The 16,824-nt window shown below is 59.0% G+C and overlaps 3 non-coding genes across 3 annotated transcripts; 1 reads left to right on the top strand and 2 right to left on the bottom strand.

The window, feature by feature from the left end:
- Nucleotides 1-3,555: 3,555 nt before the first annotated feature.
- On the top strand, nt 3,556-3,628 carry TRNAR-UCG. The gene has a single exon. It is a non-coding gene; the product is annotated as a tRNA-Arg (tRNA).
- A 997-nt stretch (nt 3,629-4,625) lies between these two features.
- On the bottom strand, nt 4,626-4,697 carry TRNAQ-CUG. Its single transcript has one exon. It is a non-coding gene; the product is annotated as a tRNA-Gln (tRNA).
- A 5,495-nt stretch (nt 4,698-10,192) lies between these two features.
- TRNAI-AAU lies at nt 10,193-10,266 on the bottom strand. Its single transcript has one exon. It is a non-coding gene; the product is annotated as a tRNA-Ile (tRNA).
- Nucleotides 10,267-16,824: the final 6,558 nt, after the last annotated feature.

The following is a 16,824-nucleotide window of genomic DNA, read 5'->3' as shown; positions in this document are numbered from 1 at the left end:
CCCCAGTTCCCTCCAAACCACCCCATTTCCCCTGCACCCTGGGCTGGGTCTTTGCCAACCCCCCTTCTCCCCTCCTACCCCCAATATCTCCTGCCCCTACAGGTCTATAGGGCTGGATCCCTCCCTTCCCCCTTCTCCCCTCATTTCCTGCCTCTAGGGGTCTATGGAGATGGGTGTCTCCTCTGCCATCCCCTCTTCTGCCCCCCCATATCCTGCTGCCTCTAGGGGTCTATGGGGCTGGGTCTCTCCCCCCTCCATCCCCTCCCCTGCCCGCAATATCCCTCTGGGGCTCTGTGGGGCTGGGGCTGGGTCTCTCTCCCTGCCCCTGTGCTCCCCCCTGCACACGATGTCCTGGGAGTGACTCAGTTTCCCTGGACCAACATTTCACACACCCCACCCCCACCCGACATATCTCCCTCCACCCCACCGCATTTCCCCTGCACCCCAGGCTGGGTCTCTGCCAACCCCCCTTCTCCCCTCCTCACCCCAATATCCCCTGCCCCTGCAGGTCTATGGGGGTGGGTCTCTCCCTTACCCGCCCCATCCCCTCCCCCGATATCTCCCTGACCCAGGCTGTCTATGGGGCTGGGTCTCTCCCTGAAGCCCCGCCCCCAGCGCGGGGCTCACAGACAATCCCCGCCCGGCGGCTGTGACGTGCGGTGACGTGTTCACTCCCCGCAGGCGACTCCTTCACTGGAGACCAAAACGACAGAAGGTGTCACGTGTCCATGGGCGGGGCTATGCAGATGAGCAGTGTCTGGCGGCAGGACGGGGAGCAGCGAGAGGAACCGAAGGAGCCCGGCGGAGAGAATTCTCTGCGTGTGGACAGAATCCGGTGTGGGGAGTTCGTGCTGTGGGTGCCTGCGCCGGAGTCACTTCGGGGCAGTGATTGCTACTGAGCTACATAGTGACCAAAGGCGTGTGAATGGGGTGTGGTGCCTGGCCGGGAGCAGCTCATGGTGAAAAGAAAGCAGCAGATCCTGTCCTAGCAGTGGTTTCTGGGGTTTCTTTGCAACCATGAGTGGGATTGTTGTGGGTGCAACTAGACCCCCCCCCCCCTTCTCTGGGGGGTGGGGGCTTCTACTGTCTGCCTTGGGGAGGGGGAGGTCCATGATGTCACAGCCCATGGTAGAGGGGAGGTTGAATCATGTTTCTGAAGTGGGAGAGCAACTTCCCCGGCTCCCACTCACTCTCCACTAGGGGGCTGGGCTGGGATCTCTAGGGAGGGGAGCACAGGAAAAAACAGTCTCCCCTATGGAACCCAGGAGTCCTGGCTCCCAGTCCTCCTGCTCTAGACCCCCTCCACTCCTTGGGCCAGGGATAGAACCCAGGGGTCCTGGTGCCCAGCCGCCTCCTGTTCTGACCACTCGACCCCACTCCCCTCCCAGGGTGGTGCAGGGCTCACTGGGTCTGTGTCCCAGCTCTGCTAAGGGCCGTGACTGATTTTCCCAAAGTGCTTCCTTCTGAATCCAGCACATCTGCCCCCCCCCCCCACGCCCGGTCGCTGCCCACCCCCGTGCGGGGGCACCAGCACTGTGCCGGGTCGTGATGGGAAATTGTCCAAGCTGGCCCAGGAGAGATGTGTGTGTCCCTGCTGCCCCCTGCTGGTGGGGCTGAGCCCCGCTCTGTGTGTGTGTGTGTCTGTGACACTGTTTGTATCAGTGTGTTGCTGGGCTAACTAGTAGGAAATGGCTTTGCAGGATTTTATATTCTGCCGCAAGTGACACACACACACACACACACACACATGCACAAAGGGACTCACACAATACCAAGAACACTCACACACCCAGAGGGACATGCTATCCCAACCCCCAAAGAGAGCAACAATCACCCCTCAAGCCACACTCACAATCAGCCCCCCCCACCCATGATAATATTCACAATCGTGCTCAGAGACACAACTGCACACAGTTCACTCCCACTGCTCCAAATACAAGGACCTCCTGCCCCACACAGCATGTGCCGAGGCCTGTGGAACTCACTGCCACTGGACAGCTTCCAATGAGAATGATCCCATCATGCTGGATCATCTGCTTGGCCCCCCACTCCCTCTCGGGGCGCGCTGTGCGGCGTGGCTGGGGATTGTGCAATGTCCCAGCACCAGGCAATGCAAAACAGACACCACACGCCCTGCCCTGCCTCACCTGAGCTGCTCTCCAGGTGCATCGGAGCCCAGTGCCTGCACCTTGGCACTCCTGCCCAACAGGGGGTGAGCTGCAGCCCCTGCCACACTCCGCCGAGGGGAGAAGCGTCAGGCCAGCCAGCCCTTGTAACATGGGGAACTCACCACCGGGGTCAACGGTATGGGGCTGTGACATACGAAGAAATGGTTGTCGCGCCCGGCAGAGGGCAGCAAAGCATTCACACACACACAATTGCAAACATACACAAACACATGCATGAATCCAGCCACACACACACTATTGCTAATATACACAAACACCCGCACAAATCCAGCCAACACCAACACAAGCCTGGGAGCCAGGGGAGCAGAGCAGGCTGAGGCCGGGTCACTCCCCTCCCGCAGGAAGTAGCCAGCCCTCTGGTCCCATGATGGCCTGGGGCCAGCCCCTCTGCTTCCCCACGGAGGCCTGGAGCCCCAGCCTGCTCTGCTCCCTGGTTCCCAAGCTTGGGGAGGGGGAACCGCCCACAGCACTCGCCAGCAGCGTGGCTGGGAGCCAGGAGTGGACCAGGCTGGGGCTGGGTCACTCCACTTACCATGCAGTGAGTGCAGGGGCAGGGGTGGGGCTGGGGCAGAGCAGGGCGGGGCCATGGGGAAGAGCCGGGCAGCCCCCCCTGCAGCAGCTCCCCACCCCAGCTCACCTCCGCTCCGCCTTCTCCCCTGAGCTCGCCGGCGCCGCGCCACTTCTCCCGCCTCCCAGGCTTGCGGTGCCAATCAGCTGGTTAGTGCAGCAAGCCTGGGAGGGGAGGAGAATTAGAGCGGGGGCGGCCTGCTCAGGGGAGAAGATGGGGCAGAGGTGAGCTGGGACAGGAGCAGTTCCCTGCACACACTCCCGCCCCCATTACTTGCTGCGGGCAGCCCTCCCCGCACCTCCCCCAGCCCCTGCCACAGCTCACCTCCACTCCCCCGCCTCCCCTGAGTGCGCTTTATGGTGCCCCAACCACTTGGCACCCTGGGCGGCCGACTAGTTTGCCTAGTGGTTGCACCAGCCCTGGACACTGCCTGTCAGCAGGATTCCTCCTCCTCCTCCTCCTCAGCGCGACTAAATCTCTGCACCTAGACAGCCGGTCCGTCCGCTGCACCACAATCCCCCATGCCTGAGCCGCCCTGCCACAGCCCTGCACCTGGCTCCAGAGAATTAAGTCTCACATCTCACTGGGAACTCGACTTCTTGTGCCCAGAGAGTCTCGGCCCCCCTCAGTAGCTGACCTGAGAAACACAGTGTCTGCAAAAGCAGCAAAGAGTCGTGTGGCACCTCACAGACTAACAGACATATTGGAGCATGAGCTTTCGTGGGTGAATCCCCACTTCGTTGGATGCGTCAGTGTCGGCCTTTTCCAAAGAAGTGCCTGGAGGGCCTTTTTCTGTGTGACCACGTGGCCTAATGGATAAGGCGTCTGACTTCGGATCAGGAGATTGAGGGTTTGAGTCCCTTCGTGGTTGTGGTTGTGCAATTTTACCTTTGAGCTGAACGTCCTGCTCCCTTCAGGGCTGGAACCTCTTCTTGGTCACTCAGGCCAATGCTCTGGCTTCAGCTAGAGCCCTGGGAAGGAGTTGGGGGGTGGGCGTCACAAAGGCTGGGGCATGAGCTCCAGGTGCTTCCAGTCTCGCCTTTGCCATTCCTGACTTGCCAAAGAAAATGGGCGGCTGCCGGGCTAGCGTGTGGAGCAGTGTCCCTCTGTCCCTGTGCGTGAGGGGGGTTGCTACATGGAGCCTGGGTGTTTCTCTGCTTCTCGCCAGCTGGGGAAAAGCCTCTTGGGGTAAAATCTCCTGCCCCACTGCCAAAGTGAGCACCTGGAGTACGAACGGTCAGAGGCCCCACCATGGGGGCTGGCCCTGCTTTCCTACCGTCTTGTGATGTTGGCCACAGAGCATCAGCAGCTGCCCCGCATGCTGGTGACCTTCAGTGGGTGTTTGGCTTGGCAGGGAGCAGCCTGGCTGGGTGTCTTTGTGCCTGTCTGAAGGTCACACATAGGCATGGTCCTGCCCTCCTCTAGCCCTGCCCTTGGTTGCTCTGTGGCTTATAAGCCTTCCCTTGGAGCTGTCAGCACCAGCCGCCTCTGCTCTAGGTGCCCAGAGGAGGAGAGGTGCTGGGCTCCAGCCTGGGAAGCCTGGCCCTGGCCCTGCTTCCTTTAAATGCCATGTGGGCAAGAGGAAGAGCTGCAGCTACAGGGACCAAAGTTGTGGACATCAGGTGAAGCAGCAAGAAACCCAACCATCAGGTCAACCCGCAGGATTCTCTAGCCAGACGGTTAAGTTCTAGGACCCCACCCTCTAGCGGCCCAGCTGGACCAGAGACCCATCGCCAATGACCCTATCTCCAATGGGCACCAGTGACCCAGGAGGAGGAGGAAAAAGCATCCACTCTAGTTCAGCCAGGGAGAGAGTAACAAAGCACATGGCGCTCCAAAGCTTTGCAGCAAACCACTGTACCTGCCAGAGGTCCCACTGAGATTTGAACTCAGATTCCAGGATTCAGAGTCCTGAGTGCTGTCCATTACACCATAGGACCTGCTGCTGTTTTGCTTTCTAGACCCCTGTGACTCTCAGCTGGCTGGTTTGCACTCTGCACTTATTGCTTCCCACCAGCGGCTTCCTCTTGCGGGACTCTCTCTCCTCCTCCAGCGACTGTGGTCCTGCTCTACCGGATCCGCGGGTCCTGCCCTGAGTCCCTGCATCCCCCTGCTTTGTCTCCATTCCCTGCAGGCTGCAAAAATGTCAGGGGAGGCTGCTCCTCCCTTCACTCGGTGCTCCCGCTCATATCAGCCAGCTGCAGCCTCATCTCCTGGAACTCGGGCAGCTGTCGCTTGATCCGATCGTACAGTCACACGCTGACTGGCTCCCCTGCCTGGATGCTCTTGTGGAAATCCCACAGGCGACACTGCAGGACTTGGCACTGTTGGTTTCTTTAATGTTGTGGTGTTTGCACGACTGCCAGAACAAAGCCGCCAACTCCTCCCTCACCGACTCCCAGCAATCCCCCTGGTTGCCATAGAACCCTCTGATGCTTTCCCGTTCTGCCAACACCGCCAGGCCTAGCCCCCCTGCTCCTTTATCTTGCAAGCTCTGGATGTTCAGCTTCAATATCCTCTGCCCTGGGCCAGGGATGGGGCGGCTCCAGGCACCAGTGCAGCAAGCTGCGGGGGGCGGCCTGCCGGTCGCTGTGAGGGTGGCAGGAGGTCCCCTGGTGATGCGGATTAGGTGGCATGCCTGCGGGAGCTCTGCCAGTGCCCCAGCTGCAGCCGCAATTCGGTGGTGGTACGCTGAAGGCACAGGACCGGCGGACCTGCCACAGGCATGCGGCCGAATCCGCGTTACCAGAGGACCTCCGGCAGGTGTTGGGATAGATCTGTATGACATTATACACTAATGTTAGATGTGTAGAAAGTGTGACTAGAAAGGAGCAGTGTGACAGTGCTGCCCGTGGGAGCCAGCTGAGGTCACTCAATCAGGGTGAACTCCAAACAAAACGGGGCAGACAAACCCCAAACGCTGGTGGTTATTCTAATACTTAGATTTACCAACCAGCACAAAACAGCTTCTGTAGCACCTCACTGGTTACTCAGAATCCAAACCACGCAGTTCCCTTGAAGTGGCCAGCCTCAGGCCTCCGTCCAGACACACACGTCAGATATGATGATGATTCCTGAAAATCTGATCTCATCACATCAAAGAAAAGGTTTTTCCAATCCCAAAGGATCAGCCACATACCCAGGTTCAATTATAACTTAGATCTTACCCAAAATACACGCTACAGCCAATTCTTATTAACTGAGCTAAAATTTATTAAAAAAGAAAAGAGAGAGAGAGAGTGTTGGTTAAAAGATCAATATACAGACAGACTTGAATTCAATTCTTGAGGTTCAGATGCATAGCACAGATGAGCTTGTAGTTGCCAAAAGTCCTTTTAGAAATAGTCCAGAGGTGATAGTCCAATGTCCATATTCAGGGTGACTCCAGTCATTGACTCGGGATCTCAATCCTTATGGCTTAAGGTTTCCCCGTCTTAAATCCCAAAGCAGATCTGAGATGAAGCAGGATCATGTCCCAGGGTTCTTATACATTTCCAGCAGCCTTTCAGCCTGATAAAACAACAGGCTTAACTCCTTCTCCCAAACATCCTGGCAATTAGCACAGGGTAATTTACCCATTAAACAGTTCGGATCCAGGTTAGCACAACCTTCAAAGAGACACACAGACAATAATACTATTTCACTCAAGTATCATCATAAATGTTAATATTCCTTTTTTGATCTTTGAATTAAAACTACAGCAATAGACAAGACTTGTTTGCTGACATCACAAGACCTGAGCAAACATCTCCCCTTCTACCTCTAACAATGCCGACTTGCATTTCAAAGCTCTATTCATTTACAGATCTTCCTAATCAGTCCGTAAGGTTCACCCATGGGTCAGGTCAGTGGGTGAGGTGAGTTAATTAACTCTTTCTGGCCCTGTCACCTTTCAATGAAATATTATATTACACTCATAACGTCACTGGAGGTCAGGAATAGGATAGCAGGGGCTGCGGGTCGGGAGTGAGAGGCACCAGCAGAACTGTGAGTCTGGAGGTCAGGACTGGGATAGCAGGGGCTGCAGGTCAGGAGTGAGGGGCACCAGCAGAGCTGTGAGTCTGGAGGTCAGGACTGGAATGGCAGGGGCTGCGGGTCAGGAGTGAGGGGCACCGTCAGAGCTGGAGGGAGCACAGGGGGCTGCGGGTCGGGAGTGAGGGGCACCGAAAGAGCTGGAGGGAGCACAGGGGGCTGCGGGTCGGGAGTGAGAGGCACCAGCAGAGCTGTGAATCTAGAGTTCAGGACTGGGATAGCAGGGGCTGCGGGTCAGGAGTGAGGGGCACCGTCAGAGCTGGAGGGAGCACAGGGGGCTGCGGGTCGGGAGTGAGGGGCACCGAAAGAGCTGGAGGGAGCACAGGGGGCTGCGGGTCGGGAGTGAGAGGCACCAGCAGAACTGTGAGTCTGGAGGTCAGGACTGGGATAGCAGGGGCTGCAGGTCAGGAGTGAGGGGCACCAGCAGAGCTGTGAGTCTGGAGGTCAGGACTGGAATGGCAGGGGCTGCGGGTCGGGAGTGAGGGGCACCGTCAGAGCTGGAGGGAGCTCACCAACACCTTCAGCTGGCACCTTTGCAGGGCAGGGCCCAGGCCATCTGTTGCCTGGAGACACGGTGTCGGCCATTCTCTGTGCAGACGGCATCACACTGTCCCTCTTGGGCTCTACAACAATCACACCCCCTTATCCCACCATCTAGAGCCTTGAGAAATGCATAGGGGAAACTGAGGCACACAGACAGTATTCAGAGAAAACATTAAGCACATTCCCACTTCGTAACACCTGTATACGACCAGTTACATACTTTGAAGGGTGTAAAATAATCAAATATTGTGCTAAATACAATGATACTCCAAACTGACCACCAAATTTAAGTTGCATGTTTTTCCTCAGGTGAGGGTTCTGGGGTGGGGCTGGGGATGAGGGGTTCACAGTGCAGGAGCATGCTCGGTGCTGGGGTGCAGGCTTTGGGGTGGGGCAGGGCTGAGGATGAGGAACTTGGGGTGCAGACAGGCTGCCCCAGGGCTAGGGCCAGAGAGGACTCCCCACCACCACTGGCAGCAGCAAGCTCCAGGAGGGACCCTCCTGCCCCCACGGCACACACACTCTGCACATGCTCCTAGAACCCCTCTCAGGTCCAGAAAGCTCACTCCTCCCCTACGATGGGTACCGGGCGGGGTTGCCATCACAGGTGGCCTTCCATGCTGCCCCTCACCATAACTTCACTGTGGATGGGGGATGGGGCTGCCCCTTGCCCAGCATGGGGCAGAAGTGGGGTAGGCAGGGTGGTGGCTATGGCGGGGGGGGGAAGCAGGGTGTCATAAAATTCACCCAAGCCCCAGCTGCTCAGGTCTAGGAAGCCTCCCTCTCCCATCCCCCCTGTGGCGGGTGGGTTGGTGGGTGCTGGGGGAGGGGCATTGCCTTCACATGTGGCTTCCTGCCTCCCTGTGCAGCCTGCTGCGCCTCACTGGGGGTAGGGATGGGGCTTTCCGTCCCCAGCGTGGGGCAGTAGTGGGGGCTGCAGGGTGGTGGCTGGGGGACAGGGAGAGCAAGTTGGCACAAAATTCACCCAAGCCCCAGCTGCTCAGGTAGGCCTATGAACCCCCCATCTCCCTGTGGTGGGAGGGGCACTGCCTTCACATGTGGCTTCCTGCCTCCTGACCCCTGCTGCAGCCTGCTGCCCTCACCACAGCCTCACTGGGGACGGTGGGAGGATGGGGCTGCCCCCTTCCCCAGCGTTGGGCAGGAGTGGGGCTGGGGCTGGGGTGGGTGCAGGGGAATCATAGGGTCAAACACTCACGGAAGCCCCAGCAGCTGCTAAGGTGAGTGAGGTCCGTCTCCTGGCTGGAAGTCCCTCTGTCTCCTCCAGGTAGGGGAGGGGAGGAGGGCTGCCAAGCACGGCACGGCCCTCCACTCCTCCCGCTCCTGAGGTGCTACAGCACCAGCAGCTTGCACTGCTGTTATGCTGTAGCCCTTAGGCGGCGGCAGCAGCAGCAGCAAGGAGAGACGCGCGCTGCGCACTCTTCACGTTCAGGCAGGGAAGCTCCAGGGTGGGGAGCGGGGGGGAAGCTCGAGCCCTGGCAGCGGCGGCGGCAGGGGGGGAAATGAGAGGCGGGGGGGGGGGCGCTCCAAGCAGGGGAGAAACCTAGCTCCAAATATTGGTGGAGCAGAGCCCCTGACTGTGAATATTCCTGGGGCTTTAGCCCCAGGAGCCCATATAAGTTGGTGCCCCTGGCCTCCACGAGTGCCGCACTCTGACCAGCTGAACCAGGCAAGCCACGGAAGCTTCAAGGTCTTCCCTGGTGTGGGCTTGGATGCGAAAAGCACCTGGCCGTTCATCAGCTGTTGCAAGAAGTGTGCAGAGTAGGAGTAGCGATGGGGCTGTAGCTTTCCACAGCATCTCAATTTGGGCAGCTTTCCATTCCCCTTTTCTGTGTAATGTCCCTCCCACGGGTTTCACTTGTGGAGCTGTACGACTCTGGCAGGGTGGCCATTTAGAAATCTTTTCCTTGCTTTTCTTTTTCGCCTGGCCCCAGCATTAGGACCGTTTGGGTGTTTCAGTGTGTGTGTTTTCCCATTTGGAAGTTTGGAAGGGGAGCCGAAAAAGGAGTCTTTTTCACAAGCAAGTTGGCTTTCTGCACAGGTAGGGCCCTTGGCCATAAAGCTTAGCTCCGTCAGTGCGTCTGCATGGGGTTCCTCCAGTGCCTCAAGAGCCCGTGCTAAACTCTCAGTGTGGGCGTTTGGCTTGCACCAGTCAGAGTGCCGTGCCTGCGTCTTCCCAGGCCCGGCTCCCGTGAGGCACGCATAACTTGGGAGGAAAGGGGTAGAAGAGAAAGCAAGTGAAGCTGACTTTGAGTGGTGGTGTCCCTGGGCGGAGTGGTCCTCCTGCTCCTTCCTGTCGGAGGGGTGGGCTCCAGTGTGGGCTTGGGGGGTCTGGCTGTGGGCGGTGGGAGGATGGTGTCCAGGGAAGTCCCAAAGGTCACCCTGCGCCGGCGGAGTGTGAAGCCTCTCCCCTAGGTTGGGGTGCCGAGGATTAAGCCTTCCTCTGTGGCTTGGGCTGGGGAGCGTGATCCGGCATCGGGTCCATTTGGGTGGAGCTGGCGGCCGGCAAGAATTCGGGCCATCAGGTCAACCCTCTGTGGACAATGGGGGCGAGCCGGCAGGCCTGTGATTTTGGCTTCGCTGGGCGGGCAGCTCAAGCCTGGCCTCCTATGAGCCTGGAAGGCAGCCGGCCGGGCTCACCCGTCTCCTCCCTGGGCCCAAGTTCCTTTCAGGCAGCAGGTGGAGCGAGGAGCCCAGGGAGGGGAGACCAAGGAGGTGTCCGGAGCCTCGTCCTGCCCGGTGCCCAGCAGGGCTCTTGCCCGCTCCCGGCCCACCTGGTTTTGGCCTCTGCCACCCCTAGCAGTCAGCCAAAAGAGCAGAAGCCACCCTCTCCCTCCCGCAGTGGCCAGCATGGGGCTTGAACCCATGACCTTGGCATTATTAACACCATGCTCTAACCAGCTGAGCTAGCCAGCCTACGGGAAGCTCTCCCTTGCCTGACCCTTTTGGAAGGAGTCACCGGCTGGCATGGGGAAACGATGTGGCCTCCGTTATCGAATGGATGGATCAAGACGCCACCTGCCAAGGTAGGGGAATTAGCTCAAGTGGTAGAGCGCTCGCTTCGCATGCGAGAGGCAGACGGATCAATGCCCGCATTCTCCAGCGGCAAAGCAGCCGTGGGATCTTTTCTTGCCCTTCTTTTAGAAGCCATGGACAGTCAGCCAGCTCAGCTCCTCCAGTGGCCTCCATCCCTCTCCCCGCTTGGCCTCCCAAAGGCCAGCCCTTGCGGACCACAAAGCTCTTCCACCCGGCCCTTCTCCCCCTTGCGCTGACTGGGAGGCTGGCGACAGCTGGGGGAAGTTAGCTCAAATGGAAGAGCATGGGAGAAGTAGTCAGACCCAGACACACATTCTCCAGCCTGCTCTGCTCTGCTTTGCTCTGCTGGGCTGGGCTCTAGTGGGGGACCTGCACCTTTCTTTCTGAGCTCTCACTGGAGCACAATCCCTTTCCTCCTCCCTCCCTGCTAGTCTACGCCAAGCTCATTGGCCGGGAGGGAGAGCCACTCAAATACAGAATTACTCACATCCCAGGGGTCCATGAAGAGAATGAGGAGATGGGCGGGTGGCATGCGATACCAGCTCAGCTGAGACCATGAGACCTCGCAGCCTCCTGATCTCAGGCAGCATGGCAGCCGTGGAGCAGAGCAGAGCATGCAGACAGCTTGGAGACAGCCAAAGCGGGGAAGGGCTGCGTTGGTCTGGAAGAGGGAGTCGGTGGCTGTCTATCCTGGCGGAGGCAGGGTCGTTTTGCTGTATGCTGGGCCAGAGGCCAGGGAGTCTGCTAGAGTTGCTGAGCTGGGCCTGCTTCTGGCTTTGCTTGGGTTAGAGGAAAGTGGTGAAGATAAGAACGGCCCTCCTGGGTGAGACCGATGGTCCAGCTAGGCCACTATCACGTCTTCTGACAGTAACCGATGCCAGGCGCTTCAGAGGCAATGGCCAGAGCAGGCAATCGTCAAGTGATCTATCCCTGCGTTGTCTTCTGAAGCTTGGTGCTTGTTTCAGGGGCTAACTCTCAGCCCAGACACACTCCACGGAGGGAGCATTGGTGTTTGTGCCGAGGAGCGTGGCTGGGACTCGGACCCCCTTCCCCAGCTCTGGGTAGCGCCTCGCCCCCACCGCCCCATTTCAGGCTGTGTTCTGCTTAAGGCCACAGAGCCCTTGCCTTTTTTTGCCCGGTGCCTGAGAGTCAGACCAGCTGCGGGGAATTAGCTCAAGCGGCAGAGCGCTCGCTTTGCATGCGAGAGGTAGTGGGGGACGCCGCCCGCATTCTCCAAGCCTGTCGACTAAGGGCTCCTGATGAGCGTGGTGGCCGGGAGAGCCGGCCATCTGACTTTTGGCCTTGCTGCACGTAGCGGTCAGGCTGAAAAATCAAAAGCCATCCTCCCCAGGCCCACAGCCACCCAGGGGCTCCTCTGCACCATCTTGCCTGAGCGGGTGGAAGTGGAGCCTGGAACTGAGCTGATGCGCTGAGGGTTATTTGCACTGTGCGCTTCACATGGAGGTGAAAACACGGGGCACAGATCTTTGAGCACAACCCCCGTCCTGAGGAATGGGGGGGGGGGGTGCTGCATAAAGAGAGACCGGCTCTCCCTGGCGGGGCTGCAGCGGCTCTTCACAGGGTCAGTCCCACTGTCTATTGGTACCAGAGTTTTGAAAACCTCCTTTTCTGGGCTGGCTCCTCTCTCTCTAGGGAGACTGGCGACCCCAAACGTCCCAGAAACCAGCATAGCGAGGCCAACCTGAGCACAGACACCTGCTCAGCACCCCAGGGTGCAGCCCTGAACTCCGGCAATCAGCTACGCGCAGCTGCCCACCCAACAAGCTGTTACACGCAGGAGCCTTCGTGCCCCGCGTGTTCAGGTCCCTCCCAGCGCCAGCTTTAAACTCCGCTGCTCAGTTCTAAGCTTTGGCCACACGGGGGCAGCCCGGAGCTCAGCCAACGCCTCCCGTTGCTGGTTGCATTTCCCGCTCCTCGTGGCAGGTTCACACCCCGCAGGCAGATCTCTGAACCAGAGCCGAACCGCTCCCAAATCCAGCGCTTTAGCAGCAGCTTTGCTAGGAAAGCGCTGACGTCCCCAAGTAACGTAAGAGCCAGAGCGCTGTGTGCGGGATCTTCTATTGGGCCCCGCACCGTGGTGTCTGTCAGGCGCAAGGAGAAACCAGGGAAATGTTTTCATGGCGTTTAAGGGCAGAAGGGGCCATTAGCTCAGCTAGTCTGACCCCGAATAACACAGAATTACACCATGACACACACTGATCCCACAGACCTTAGATAGATCAAAGCGTTTCAGCCCTCAGGAAGGAGGCTAAACTGGGTGCCAGAGGCAGCGAACAAGGGGCCCCCAAGGCAATGGCAGGGAGCTGACGAGGTGAAATATGCCCAGATGATCCCAGCAGGCGACCCACCCCCATGCCACAGATGTGGGAGTCCCTGTTCCTCCTGCCCTTAAGAATCTCTGGTGGTAAGTGGGTCCCCCCAGTTCCCCAGATAAGAATCCTCCATGTGGTTTCCCTGGCTTCACCTCCAGATAAGAACATTGTGTGGAGGGAGTGGGAGGCAGGTTGTCTGGCAGATATGTAAAGGGGGACTGTGTCTCCCGGTCTGGCCCAGGCTCCTGGGAGGAAGTGATCTCAGTGTGTCTGGCTGTCTCCATTCCTCCCACCCATAAGAATCTCTGGTGTGTGGGTGTCCCCCCACCCATTAAGGATCCGTGTTGTGCGGATGCCCCCATTCTTCTCATTAAGAATGGTGCAACAGAGCATATGGGTGTGTCCCCCACCCCATGAACTAGCTCCCATGTATGGTTCCCCTGCTCCCATCCAGGCTCTGTGGGTGTCACTGTTCCGCTTTTCAAGACCCGTGGTGCAGGGGGCGTCCCGCCCCCCAAGTCAGAATCCCCCGCGTGTGGGTGCTCCCATCCCCCCCTGCAGTCTCTGTGGTGTGTGGGTGTCTCTGTTCCCCTTTTCAAGATCCGTGTGCAGGGGGGCGTCCCTCCCCCCAAGTCAGAATCCCCAGTGTGTGGGTGCTCTGCGGGGGGAGGGGGGTCTTAAAAGAGACCGTGTCTCACTGTCTTGCCCAGGCTACGCTGCAGGGGCTACTCACAGGTGTGATCCCACTACTGATCGGCACAGGAGTTTTGACCTGCTCTGTTTCCGACCTGGGCCGGTTCACCTCCTTAGCAACCTGGCGGTTGCAGGCAGCCCAGAGCCCTCTGATTCCCAGCCACGGCCGGGATTTAAAGGGCTCTGGGCTTCCCGCGGTTGCAGGCAGCCCAGAGCCCTCTGATTCCCGGCCGCGGCTGGGATTTAAAGGGCTCTCGGCTCCCCGCGGTTGCAGGCAGCCCAGAGCCCTCTGATTCCCGGCCGCGGCTGGGATTTAAAAGGCTCTGGGCTCCCTTCAGCAGCGGGCAGCCCAGAGCCCTCTGATTCCCAGCCGCGGCTGGGATTTAAAGGGGCAAAACCTAGCTCCAAATATTGGTGGAGCAGAGCCCCTGATTTTGAATATTCCTGGGGCTTTAGCTCCACGAGCCCATATAAGTTGGCGCCCATGGCCCTGAGCCCTGACAACCAGCTTCCCTCCGCCTCCTGCTGCACAGCGAGGATCCCACGCGAGAGCCTTTGTGCCCCACGTGTCCAGCCAGGTCCGTTCCAGCTCCAGCTTTCAACTCTGCTTGTGAGCTCCCATCTCCGGCCATACGGGGGCAGCACTAACGGCCTCATCTAAATTTGACCCTTCAGACCGCAGATTATAACCCAGTGGGCAGATTATAGCCCAGGAAGCCAAATCCTTCCCCAAACTGACAGCTGAAGCAGAAGATCCCCTTGGAAAGATCAGGAATTTTGCCTTTAAAAACAAGGAAAATGTGCATTGGTCTCTTCTGTCTACAGCGAGAGATTGAAGAAACTCAATTGATTTCATTGACTGGAGGTTAAGGGGGATTTAGTCACTGATTTTAAATACACAGTTTTAAAAATTCCCAGAGGGGGGAATATCTGATTTTAAAGGGTTCTTTAATTCACCAGACAAAGGTTGAACATGACCCCCTTGGTTTGCAGTCAATGTCACAAAACGCCAACTGGAAATTACCATTTTTAACCGTGAGGCTAATTATCTAGTGGAACAAGTTCTGCAGGAATTGGTTAAATCCCCATCACTGCCCTGTGTAAATGAAGACCGCAGCTCTTGCTGCAAGACACCTGGTGTGTGAGTGTCCCTGTTCCCCCTTCAGAATCTCTGGTACATGGTGCTTCCCTCCTCCCAGTTCAAGATCCCCATCATGTGGGTGCTCCCATCCAGGATCTCTGGTGGGTGTCTCTGTCCCCCACCCCATGAACTAGCTCCAGTGTGTGGTTTCCCCTGCCTGCCCCCATCCAGGATCTGTGGGTGTCTCTGTTCCCCTTTTCAAGATATGTGTTGCTTGGGTGCATCCCTCACCCCAAGTCAGAATCCCCAGCGTGTGGGTGCTCCCATCCCCCACTCCACGCTCTGCGGGGGTGTCTGTATAAAAAGAGACCATGTCTCACTGTCTTGCCCAGGCTACGCTGCAGGGACTATTCACAGGTGTGATCCCACTACTGATCAGCAGGGGAGTTTTGACCTGCTCCATTTCCGACCTGGGCCAGTTCACCCCTCCTTAGGCAACCTGGGGACCCCAAGCTTCCCCGGGATCACCATATTGATGCTGAACTTAGTGCGGACACCCGATCGGCACAACCCCCTGCAGCCCAGAACTCCTGAGCTCCGCCAGCCTCAGCCTCCCCAGGAGCTGGGATCACAGGCACCAGCCACGGAGCCCAGCTTGTTTTGGTGTCTGGCAGCTCGAGCTTTAAACTCTGCTTGTGAGCTCTGTGCCTTGGCCAGACGGGGACAGCCTGGAACTCGGAAATGCTCCTGCTCCCCCCGCCCCCGTCTCATGTCGAGCTGCAGGCGCCGCTGTCCTGCCAGGTAAGATCCCGGATGTTTTGGTGCCCCCCATCCCCTGTCCAGGAGCCCAGGTGTCCGGGTACCTCTGCCCCCCATACAGAATCCTGGATGTGTGGGTGTCCGTCCCTCTGCAGAGGATCCCGGAGTGTGGATGCCCTTGTCCCCCGCTACAAGATCCTGAGTGTGTGGGTGCCACTCTCCCCCCCTAGAAGATCTCGGGTGCGTGGGTGGGTGCCCCTGTTCGCCCTTACAGCATCCCTGGTGCACGGGGGCCTCCTCCGTCCCAACTCAGGGGCCCCAGGGTGTGAGTGCTCCCATCCCCCGATACAGGCTGGGGGGGGTATAACTGGGTCTCCCTGTCCTGCCCAGGTGGTGCTACAGCAGCTGTTCACAGGGGCAGCAACCCCACTGTCAACCTGCAGCTTTAACCTGCTCCAGGGGTGACCCATGCGGTCGGGATTGAGGGGCACCAGCAGAGCTGAGAGTCTGGAGGTCAGGACTGGGATAGGAGGGGCTGCGGGTCGGGAGTGAGGGGCACTGGCAGCGCAGTAACTGGGGAGCTCAGCGGGAAATCCAGGGGGCTGCGGGTCGGGAGTGAGGGGCACCAGCAGAGCTCTTGGTGTGGAGATCAGGATTGGGATAGGAGGGGCTGCGGGTCAGTAGTGAGGGGCAGCAGCAGAACTGTGAGTCTGGAGGTCAGGACTGGGATAGCAGGGGCTGCGGGTCAGGAGTGAGGGGCACCACTAGAGCTGGGGGGAACCCAGGGGGCTGTGGGACTGGAGTGAGGGGCACCGGTAGAGCTGAAGGGAACCCAGGGGTCTGTGGGTCAGGAGTGAGGGGCACCAGCAGAGCTGGTGTATGCCTAAGGGGCTGCGGGTCGGGAGTGAGAGGCACCAGCAGAGCTGTGGGTGTGGAGATCAGGATTGGGATAGGAGGGGCTGCGGGTCGGGAGTGAGGGGCACCAGCAGAACTGTGGGTCTGGAGCTCAGGATTGGGATAGTAGGGGCTGCAGGTCGGGAGTGAGGGGCACCGTCAGTGCTGGGGGGAACCAAGGGGCTGCGGGTCGGGAGTGAGGTGCACCAGCAGAGCTGTGGGGCTGGAGGTCAGCACTGGGATACCATCCAGCCTGATGGTAAGCGATGCCCAGCTGAGCCCATGGCCAGTACGTCCTGCTCCACCCACGGCCGGGCTGGGAGTCAGGACTCCTGGTTCTTCTCCCCAGCTGTGGCAGGGCAGTGCAGGCTAGTGGTTAGAGTGGGGGTTGGGAGCCAGGGTATCCGGGTCTCACCACTAGCTCTGGGAATGGAGTGGGGGCGAGTCGTGGTGCCCCCCCCCGGCTTGAAGTGGTTTCCATCCTGTGCAGGGTTTAGTTTTGTTCACTGGCTCTCAGCACCTCCCACTATACAAATTGTCCCAGTGCCGCTGGGTCTAGTGGTTAGAGCCGGGGAGGCCGGGAGCCAGGCAGGGGCGGTGGGTATAAGGGGCCCGGGGAGGCACCTGGCCCGTGCTCCACCCAGAGGCCCTGCTCCCACTGTCCTCTCCCCGCAAGGC

This window comes from Mauremys reevesii, linkage group 12 (assembly GCF_016161935.1).
Source record: "Mauremys reevesii isolate NIE-2019 linkage group 12, ASM1616193v1, whole genome shotgun sequence".
Classification (NCBI taxonomy): domain Eukaryota; kingdom Metazoa; phylum Chordata; order Testudines; family Geoemydidae; genus Mauremys; species Mauremys reevesii.
The sequence above is the reverse complement of the archived record's forward strand: the minus strand, read 5'-3'. Positions and strand labels throughout refer to the sequence as shown.